The following is a 10,858-nucleotide window of genomic DNA, read 5'->3' as shown; positions in this document are numbered from 1 at the left end:
AAGAGTATCGGCTCCCACGTTAGCCTTCCCCAGATGGTAAAGGATCTCACAATCATAATCCTTCACCACATCCAACCACCGACACAACATCATATTTTGATTCAATTGATCCATTAGATACCTCATGTCACACCCCCAAACAGAGAACGACGGAAACGTTCGGCGGCGGAGGACATCATGTACAGTATCATAACAATTCACAATAGTAAAATAAGCAACATCATCCATGGAATTAATAATATAGTTAATACATGTTTGTTCAGTGAATAGTTGTATGACACCAAAAATGTATATATATCAAAATAAAAGATGAGTCTTGAACATGCTCCGTCTTCTCAAAAGCTGGTCCAGTGTACCTATCCACTGGTGACCTGAGAATACATGTTATTTTGAAAGAGAGTATTAACATTTAAGTTGGTGAGTTCATAAGTATTTTTGTGTCAAGTGTATGCATTTGTTTCTTGAAAATGTTTGTATTTGTTTAGTGAAAATGTTTGTATTTGTATAGTGAAAATGTTAATATACTTCCTAGAAAATCCTATATTTTCTTCTAAAAATGTAAAGTAGTCTTCTACAAAGACTCAACTATTTGTATGTTTGTTCTCTCGTAATAGTGTAAAATGTATTTTTATTCTCTTGTAAAAATGTATGTTTTCCATGTTTATAACTATCTTTACTAGAAAAATAGTTTTCATTTCTCATGTGAGAATATCACCGTATGAATGTGATGGAAAATGAATATGTATAGTAGTATTGTGTAAAATAAACTACTAATGCATTAACTACCATGTAACCAAACTAGTTAATTAAGGTTAAAATGTGATTTGGTTATAACCATACTCGATTGACTAGTATAAAACACGATGTTCTTCAGACGTCGAAAATGGTATGACATTTATCACCCGTAGACCTGCAGGTCCCACTATAGCTAGTAGCAAGGTGTAGGATGTATAATCCCATATAGATCTATACACAAACTCACGCTTTCCCATCAGGAGACTCTGGTTACAAAACATGATACAACAAGTATACTTCTATGCCATGAAATAGTATCTCATATTTTATGTAATGCTCGTGTTTCTAGGCTAGGCATTAATGATGATGTAATAGTCTAGGTCAACCTTTGTAATTTGTTTTGAAATAATAAGATGTATTATTTGAGTATTTTGTGTTTTATACTTAATTATTATAATTTAATGAATTAAGGATAAAAATAAGCATTGAAAATAAATGATAGATAACCCCGATATCTATGAAGAAAGTTGTAGTGGTTGAAATAAGGATTTCGGGAATATAAAGAATACCTAAATCCGAGTTATAACGAAGAAGTTATGACCTGTCGAAGTTTTGCGACAGAACCGACACGGCACTATATGACGTAAAAAGTGAATTTATGGTAAAGTGCTTTTTAGCATTAGTGATCTAAACCAAAGTCATAGTACACGTCAAACTGAGAGCGTGCATAGAAAGAATGTTCAACTCTGACTTCGTATGAGGAAGTTATGAATTTTCTAAGATTTAGCATAACAGTATGCACCCCGAAACTCAAATTTTAGATCAAGTGCTTTTTAGCCGAAACAACCTAAACGAGAATCGAAGATCTTGTTGATTGTAGTTTAACAGTAAAAAGACAGACGAAAACGGATATCGAATGAAGAAGTTATGATTTTTTAACGGACTTTTCATGTCTCGGCCTATTAAAAATATAACTTTAAAAATAAATTCAAAATTAGCCAATGGAGTCTAAACAAAAGTTGTAGAGCATGGTCTCACCTACGCGTGGATATAAACAACATCAAAAACGGAGCTTGCACGCAAAAGTTGCGAATTTTTGAAGTTTGAAAATTCGGAGTACGCCCAGCGTACTCGAGTTCACGGTTCGAGATTGGCCACGTAGCCCTACGTCTTTGCATGAGAGACACGTGTCATAGACTCGACATGTACGATATCATCCCCTCGTACTCCCAACGTACTCGATGTACACCCAGCGTACTATTTGAAAGAGGAGTACGTCCAACGTACTCTAAAGTTACACCCAACGTAACTCGAGTATTCAGCCCCTATAAATAGTGATCGATGTCATCCGAATTTATGTTTACAATTTCTATCCTCCCACCCTATACTTTCTTTTTACCTACAAAAATACTCCCAAGCCTACTATTTCATCTTAGCATCGTAAGCAAGTCCCGAAGAGCCCGAAGATTATGAGAAAAAGAGTTTTCGAGACGAAACTCTGCCCGCGTGAAGCCCAGTTTTTGAGAAAACATCTCGATATCATCGAAACAGATTGTTTTAAGAGATGAAGTGTTGTCCAATCACCGTCTTATCATGTGACTGTATGGACACTTTCATGTTACACATAGATATGAAGTATTTTATATAAAATACGTGCTATGTAAATATATATTGTTTGTTTATTTGTGATGGATGTTGAATGAATGATTTATATAGGTTTTAAATGATTTAAATTGTATATGTATTGTATATCTACAAAAATATTGGGTAAAACATGGGTAGATGAAATAGTTGGTATGTGATGACAGATGAGTTGGATAAATGAGATGATCGGTGATATAGATCATGAGATGAGGGTGACAGGTGGAATATAGGAGAAGCCCCTACCCCAAACATTGGCCCCTGTCATTCAACAGAATATGGATGACAACCATGGACTATTCTAGACGGTCTGTGAAACACTAGCAGGCTCGCAACTTGTAGGTGTTGTGAAGTATATGTTCATCAGATGTACTCTAAAAACCATTGATATGTATTACAGGTGGATTCCCATGAATAATACTGTCGATGAATGAGAGCTATGGAATTAGCACATGTTGTATAAACCTTGGCAGCTATGGACTTAATGCCTGTTGTATAAACCCTGGCAGGTATGGACTTAGTGCCTGTTGTATAAACCCTGGCAACTATGGATTTAGTGCCTGTTGTATAAACCCTGGCGAACATATACTTCATGCCTGTTCCTTAGGACGAATCCTTAGGAATGATTGATAGATGATTCTTAGAGTAAATCCTTAAGAAATAATTAAGACATGGTTATTTGTTATTAACCCGAGAGTATAGATTAAGACATAGTTATTTGTTATTAATCTGGGAGTATGGATTAATACATGGTTATTTGTTATTAATCCGGGAGTATGGATTAAGACATGGTTATTTGTTATTAATCCGAGAGTATGGATTAAGACATAGTTAAATTGTCCCTAGTCCGAGAGTATGGAATGGGCACAATTTTTGATACGAGAGTATGGATCAGACATACCCGATCTGGGAGTATGGATTAGGTAAATAGGTAAATTTTAGATCCAGGAGTATGCATTAGGTAAAGAGGTTGATTTTAGATTTGAGAGTATAGATCGTGTCGTTGTGAGGATCGATACAGTGGGGTAATAAAGAGGATAATGGGGATGGAAAATTGGGTTGATTGTTTGATGTTGAAACATAATAAATTTATTTATTGTGGGTTGAAAACCCTATATGCTCACCAGGCTCCCAAACATGACCCACTCAGCTTTTTATATTACATGTAGTGGACTCAGAGCATAGTTGGATGATGACGAGGGATTTTTGGATTATAGGACAATAGTTGTAAATAACTGTTGTAAGACTTATAATAAACTGTTTATGCTTTTGGTCTGTATCAGAACATGACATCCCAAGGTTTTGTTATATAATGAAAATACATTTCTTTAAGAAATGCTTTGATAAACTTTTATTATATTTTGTTTTGGGAACAAATTCCGCAACACCTTTTGGAAGATTACTCTGATTTTATTTGAAAAGCATAAACTAAATCGGTCTTTTCCGGCCGAGAAATTTGGGGATGTCATAGTTGGTATCAGAGCATTAGTTTAAGCGAACTAGGAATTTGTAGGATTTCTAGACTTAAACTTAAAATGATAAGTAATGATCGTGATATGAGTGTCTACCATATTTTAGACACTAGCACTAGTATATTTTAGGAAAGATGCCTAAAATGCTTTTAGGTGCTAAATGTTATATGTTTGCCATATATGATACTATTTGTTTGGATCTATGGTATGTTGCCAACTGGATCTGGAAACCTTATGTGTTTAGGATTCTAAGCGTATGACTACAATATTAGAACTAGCATGTAACGTTTTGCAGTTATAAGGAGAATTTAAATATCTATCGTGAATAGAGATCTAAATTCGCCTAATTTGGTGCATAGATCAAAATAGCAAGAACCCGAAGCAGAGATGGAAACACAAATGAAAACAGAAATCAGCAACCTCAACCCCAAGTGATTGAGCAGGTGTCGATAATAGAAGCTGCTCCAGAGCCAATCACAATGGTCGGAGTACAAGCCATGATTCGGGCTATGATGGTCGAACAAAGGGAAGAGATGAGACAACTGTTGCTGAATAATAGGGATGAACCCTCAATGCCTGTCGAACAAACTGAACTGAATAATGGACACTTAGAAGAAGGGGACGATAGTAGGACTGTCAGTCAAGCGGAATCCCCAGTGGCAGAAAGGGATGGCCCGAAGGGGAGAATCAACAGAGATGGACGTATGTATAAGAATTGCTTGGGCGCAAAACTACCAAGTCTTTCAGGAAGCCCAAAGCCTGTAGAGATTATGGACCAGATCTTCGAGATTGAGATGGTGTTTGAAAGTTGCAATTGCAACAACAAGCCAAAAACCGTCTTTGTAGTCAGACAGCTAAAGACTGGAGTTTTAAGTTGGTGGAAGTTGTTGGTGGATACAATGCCACAGGGAGAAGCCCTGAGGATGTTTTGGGAAGCATTCATGGAGCAATTAAAAATGCAATACTGCTCTGAAATAGATCTGATACACCAAAACAATGAGTTTCAGAACCTGAGGAAAGGGAAGATGAATGTAGATAAGTGAGCCACAACATTCACTGAGAAGATGAAGCTATTTCCCTACTTAGTGCCGACGGAACTCTCCAAGATTTATAGGTTTGCTAACGGATTGCCAGCGGAATTTAGTGCAATAGTGAAAATGCCAACTTCTTTGAAGGCAGCCATTAGAGCAGCCAAGAATGTTGAGATCCAACTTAGGGAAAAGGGTTTGGAAAGATATGAGGTATGCGAGAAGAGGAAGTTTGAGGGATCCTCAAGATCTGAAAATAAAAATAGGTTCCTGAAGTCTGACCCCAACAACAAGAAGTATGGGGATAGTAATGAAGAAAGGTGGTGTGACAAATGCCGAAGGAAACACACTAGGAGATGTCCTAAAGAGGTGACATGCTTCAAATGCGGGAGGACCGGTCACTATGCCCATGAATGCACAACCCAAAGTGAACTCTGCTTTAAGTATGGTGGAGAAGGACACTTCAAGCAACACTGCCCGAATAGGGAAAGGGCAATGAAGCCAAATGAACCGCCAAAGCCAAAGCTAAGGGCATTCCAAATGATCCTCGATGAAGCAGGTGACAATGCGAGGAATCAAGGATGAGGACTTCATAACTGAAAATCAAGTTATGAAGTAGAAATGTGAATTGTAACATGTGGTGTAGCCTATTAAAGGCATAGTCTAGGGTAAACTTGAACCTCTGTGTAATCATTTCAAGAAATAATATAAACCCTGGTTTTGTTATCTGATGCATTAGTTGATTATATGAAAATTTTGAATGGTGACCTAGAAAACTGCGAGACAATGCTTGGGACGAGTATCAATAGGTGTGAATAGTAATAGAGGCCTATACTAATGGAAGCACAAGACTCACACTTGGATCAGGGAAAGTCACAAGGTTACCAAGAAGCTAGTAATTGATTTTGTTTTTATTCAAGTATGTCGTTACCATCGTTTCGGTAATGACTAAGAAGTTGATTGATATTCCGACCCTAGAGGTCATATCGAATCGAGTCTGACTAAGATGAGTATGTTACCTGGTTCAAGGAAAATTGAGTCCAAGGTTTATTAGACCGTTTAAGGTTCTTTAGAGGATTGGGAACCAAGCGTACAAGCTAGAACTAGCAGAAGAACTAGATGGTATTCATAACACTTTCCACGTGTGTTATTTGAGGAAGTTCACGTGAGAAGTTACCGACATAATTGCAATTTCTGAATTAAGGTTGGATGAAAGAAAGAGGTTAATTAAAGAACCATAGGCATTTGTTGACCGTAAGACTAAGAAGTTGCGACGTAAGATGGTCGATTTAGTGCTTGTGCGATGGAAACTTTTGAATGGGCCAAATCTCACCTGGGAAACAGAGAGTGACATCATGAGTCGCTATCCGCATTTGTTTGCTGATGTGTGTTTCCGAGGACGGAATCATCCTAAGGGGAGAGAATTGTAATGCCTGTGTTTCTAGGCTAGGCATTAATGATGATGTAATAGTCTAGGTCAACGTTTGTAATTTTATTTAAATAATAAGATGTATTAGTTGAGTATTTTGTGTTTTATACATAATTATTATAATTTAATGAGTTAAGGATAAAAATAAGCGTCGAAAATAAATGATAGATGAACCCGATATCTATGAAGAAAGTTGTAGTGGTTGAAATAAGGATTTCAGAGATATAAAGAATACCGAAATCTGAGTTATAACGAAGAAGTTATAACCTGTCGAAGTTTTGCGACAGAACTGGAACGACAGTATATGATGTAAAAAGTGAATTTATGATAAAGTGTTTTTTAGCATTAGTGATCTAAATGAAAGTCGAAGTATACGTTAAACCGAGAGCGTGCATAAAAAGAATGTCCAAATTTAACTTCGTATGAGGAAGTTATGAATTTTCTAAGATTTGGCATAGCAGTATGCAGCCCGATACTCGAATTTTAGATCGACGGATTTTTAGCCGAAACAACCTAAACGAGAATCGAAGATCTTTTTTATTTTAGTTTAGCGATAAAAAGACAGACGAAAAAGGATATCGGATGAAGAAGTTATGATTTTTTAACAGACTTTTCCTATCCCGACCTGTTAAAAATACAACTTTAAAAATAAATCAAAATTAGCCAACGGAGTCTAAACGAAAGTTGTAGAGCACGGTCTCACCTACGTGTGGATATAAAGAACATGAAATCGGAGTTCGTATGCGAAAGTTATGAATTTTTGAAGTTTGAACATTCAGAGTACACCCAGCGTATAGTAGTATGCCTAGCGTACTCGTGTTCACAATCCGAGATTGGCCATGTTGTAACATCCCAAAAATGCGAGCCAAAATTTTCTTTTTTAAAACATATTCTTAGCGAACCTTAGAAATAAAACGTTCACTAATCATATCATTTCATAAAAGTTATCGCATGTCTTGAAAAACATTTTCAGAAAAACAAAATAAAGTCAGAGTACAAATTCCCAGGAGGATCTCATAGTGCGGAATACAAGGCGTGTGTGTGATGGGCCGCTACTGTGCCAGCTCCTTCCCCTTCGAAGAAGAGGTACCTGAAACCAAAACTGAAAACTGTAAGCACGAAGCTTAGTGAGTTCCCCCAACATACCACATACCATACAATCACATAACATACAAATATTTTCAGGTATATCTGGGTGCCCGACCTACCCCTTCGGTCCTCTCGGCCGGATACTGTCTAGTATATCTGGGAGCTGGCCTTCCCTTCGGTCCTCTCGACTGGATACTGACCAGTATATCTGGGAGCTTGCCTCCCCTTCGGTCCTTTCGACCGGATACTGACTAGCATATCTGGGTGTTGGTCTCCCCTTCGGTCCTCTCGACCGGATACTGGGGACTATTTCACCCCCTTCTAATACCACATAACACATATATCTCATAAACTATCTAGCATGGCTGGGCATGACCGCCCCTTCGGCCCTATTGACCGATGTTCTGGGGCACTATCTCCCCCTACTGTCACTAGCACATAGCATCATATCATACTAGCACAATAACATATCACAGGTAGTAGCAACCCTAGATGAATATCACAGAGACAAACATCTATCATACAATCCTACTGGTGGGCCGGCATTGTGGCCGTAGACCCACTGCTACTGGAAGGTAACTCACCTCAAAGTAGCTGCTGATCTGCATGGGAATTGACTGTCTCCTGCTGCTGCTGCCCCGGATATCCTCCGGCTATAGTCCCCACAAAACACTCAGTCAAATGCTGCTAATCGACCTCAGGGTAAAATGACCATTTACCCCTAACTAAGCCAAGAGTCGAAGTCAAAGTCAACTTCCAGTTGACCCGACTCGCCGAGTTGGCCTTCCAACTCACTGAGTCCCTATCCCTTTGTCTGACCATTGCCCCATCTCTACTCGTCGATTTTGGCATCGATTCAACGCGTTCTCCTTCTAAACTGATGTCCAAACGTCCTGCATCCTACTCGCCAAGTTGTATGAACAACTCGTCGAGTTCGTCTTCATCCGAAGAACAATCTATGCTGAGACTTGCCAAGTTGTATGAACAACTCACCGAGTCTGTTCTTGAGGCAAGAAGATTGCCTTGGACTCGCCGAGTCAGGGCATTGACTCGCCAAGTTTCTTCTTGGGTGAGTCTCGCTTCCGACTCATTGAGTCACACCCCATGACTCACTACTCCACTCCGCAAACATGAAAAGGGGAAAACTCGGGGACTCGTGACTCGACTCGCCGAGTCTGCCACATGCAAATACTATATACTCGATTCTGCTTGAATCCAGCTCATACCATACATAGATCTGGGTTTCTAGGGCCTGATTAACATGTAAAGTTTCCAACTTTACGTGTAAATAAACATCAATGAAGGTTTTAGGGCTCAAAATGAAATAGAAGAGTAGATCTAGGGCTTTCGTGCAATATGGCTCCATAAAGGCAGTAGATTTGAGCTCCTGGAGCTCAATCATGCCTAGATCTAAGGGTTAATTGACTTATTACAAACCCTAATTCTTGATCAAGCTCGGAAATGGATCAAGGAGGACTTTAATGGAGCTATAAGGGACTATAAGCATGAAAAAAGGGGGAAACTGAGTTATACCTCAAGGAAATCACTGAGATAACACAAGGATGCCTGGCGTCCTTCTTCTCTTCTTGATATACTCTTCTTTCTTCTCAAAATCTTCAAGAAACACACCAAAGCACTTCAATCTCACAAGGAATAAGGGTTTGAACGATGTTGGGAGCTCTGAGGGTGAAGGGGGCGAGGTTGGGGCGCATAAGGTTGGTTGAAATAGGGTGCAAACCTTGAAATTTAGGGTTTCATCAGACAGCGGGGACTTACCGAGTCCAGAATGTGGACTCGCCAAGTCGCCAACTTAAACGTGCTCCCAAACCCGTCTCCACTCGGCGAGTTGGGCCTACAACTCGCCGAGTCCAAGGCTAAAAATGTAAAATACTTAGATGAATTTTACGTACCGGGAACCAGGTGCTACAAATCTCCCCCTCTTATTTTAGACTTCGTCCTCGAAGTCTGCTGCTTGATCCCGAAACACCTCGGGGTAGTGCTCCATCATTTCTTCCACTGGCTCCCAACTCCATTCCGAACCTTTTCGGTGCTGCCATTGCACCTTTACTAATTCCACCCTCTTGTTCCTCAGATCCTTCGACTTCCGGTCGAGGATTGCGACTGGGCGCTCAATGTAATTCACGCTGTCATCAACCTATATATCCGCTAGCGGCACCACCGCTGAATCATCCACTAGGCACTTCTGCAGCTGGGAGACATGGAAGGTGTTGTGGATCTGACTAAGCTAGGCTGGCAGATCCAGCCTATATGCCACCTTGCCCACCCGGGCTACAACCCTGAACGAACCAATGTATCTCAGGCCCAACTTGCCCCGCTTCCTGAATCGAATGACACCTTTCCAAGGCGACACTTTCAGGAGAACCATGTCCCCGACCTGGAACTCCAAGTCTGATCGACGCTTGTCGGCGTAACTTTTCTGCCGACTCTACGCAGTCTGAAGCCTACTTCGAACCTGCTGGATCCTCTCGGTCGTCTTGAGCACCACCTTGGTGCTCCCCATGACCCTCTGGCCAACTTCACCCTAACATATCGGGGTCCTGCACCTCCGTCCGTACAACATCTCAAATAGGGGACGGTCAATACTCGCGTGGTAGATGTTGTTGTATGAGAACTCAGACAAGGGAAGATAGGTATCCCAACTACCACCGAAGTCTAGCACGGATGCCCGCAACATATCCTCCAACGTCTGGATGGTCCGCTCGCTCTGACCATCCGTCTGCGGGTGAAAGGCGGTGCTAAAATGCAGACAAGTGCCCAACTCATCATGAAACTTCTTCCAAAACCTGGAAGTGAACCGCACATCTCGATCTGATATCACTGACACTGGCACCCCATGTCGTGCCACTATCACCATGATATAGATATCGGCCAACTTTTCGGCCGAGATACTCTCCTGAATCGGAATAAAATGGGCGCTCTTAGTCAACCGATCCATGATGACCCAAATCGAATCTACTCCTCGCGCCGTCCGGGGAAGCTTCGTGATAAAATCCATCGTAATATCCTCCCATTTCCACAACGGGATATCCAACGGCTGCATCTTGTCGTGCGGTCTCTGATGCTCGGCCTTGACCTTCCTGCAGGTCAAATACCACTCGACGTTCCACGCCACATCCCGCTTCATGCAGGGCCACCAATAGTCTAGACGAACATCCCGATACATCTTCGTCGCCCCTAGATGAATAGAGAATCGAGATTTGTGCGCCTCCTCCATTAAGATCTGGCGCACGCCTCCGTGATACGGCACCCACACCCTACGATGTAGTGTCAATAATCGTCGGCTATCATAATCGAAGGAGGTGACTTGACCCACTATTCGCTCACTCTTCCGATGTTCCTCCTTCATAGCCTCCTGCTGAGCTTCCGAATCTGCTCTAACAGTGGGGTCACCACTCTCATTCTCGTACACACATCCCTAATCGGTGCCGACTTATGGCTAAGCG

The sequence above is a fragment of the Lactuca serriola genome, chromosome 4 (assembly GCF_051521515.1).
Source record: "Lactuca serriola cultivar US96UC23 chromosome 4, Lser_US96UC23_V15, whole genome shotgun sequence".
NCBI lineage: Eukaryota > Viridiplantae > Streptophyta > Magnoliopsida > Asterales > Asteraceae > Lactuca > Lactuca serriola.
Note: the sequence above shows the minus strand (reverse complement) of the source record.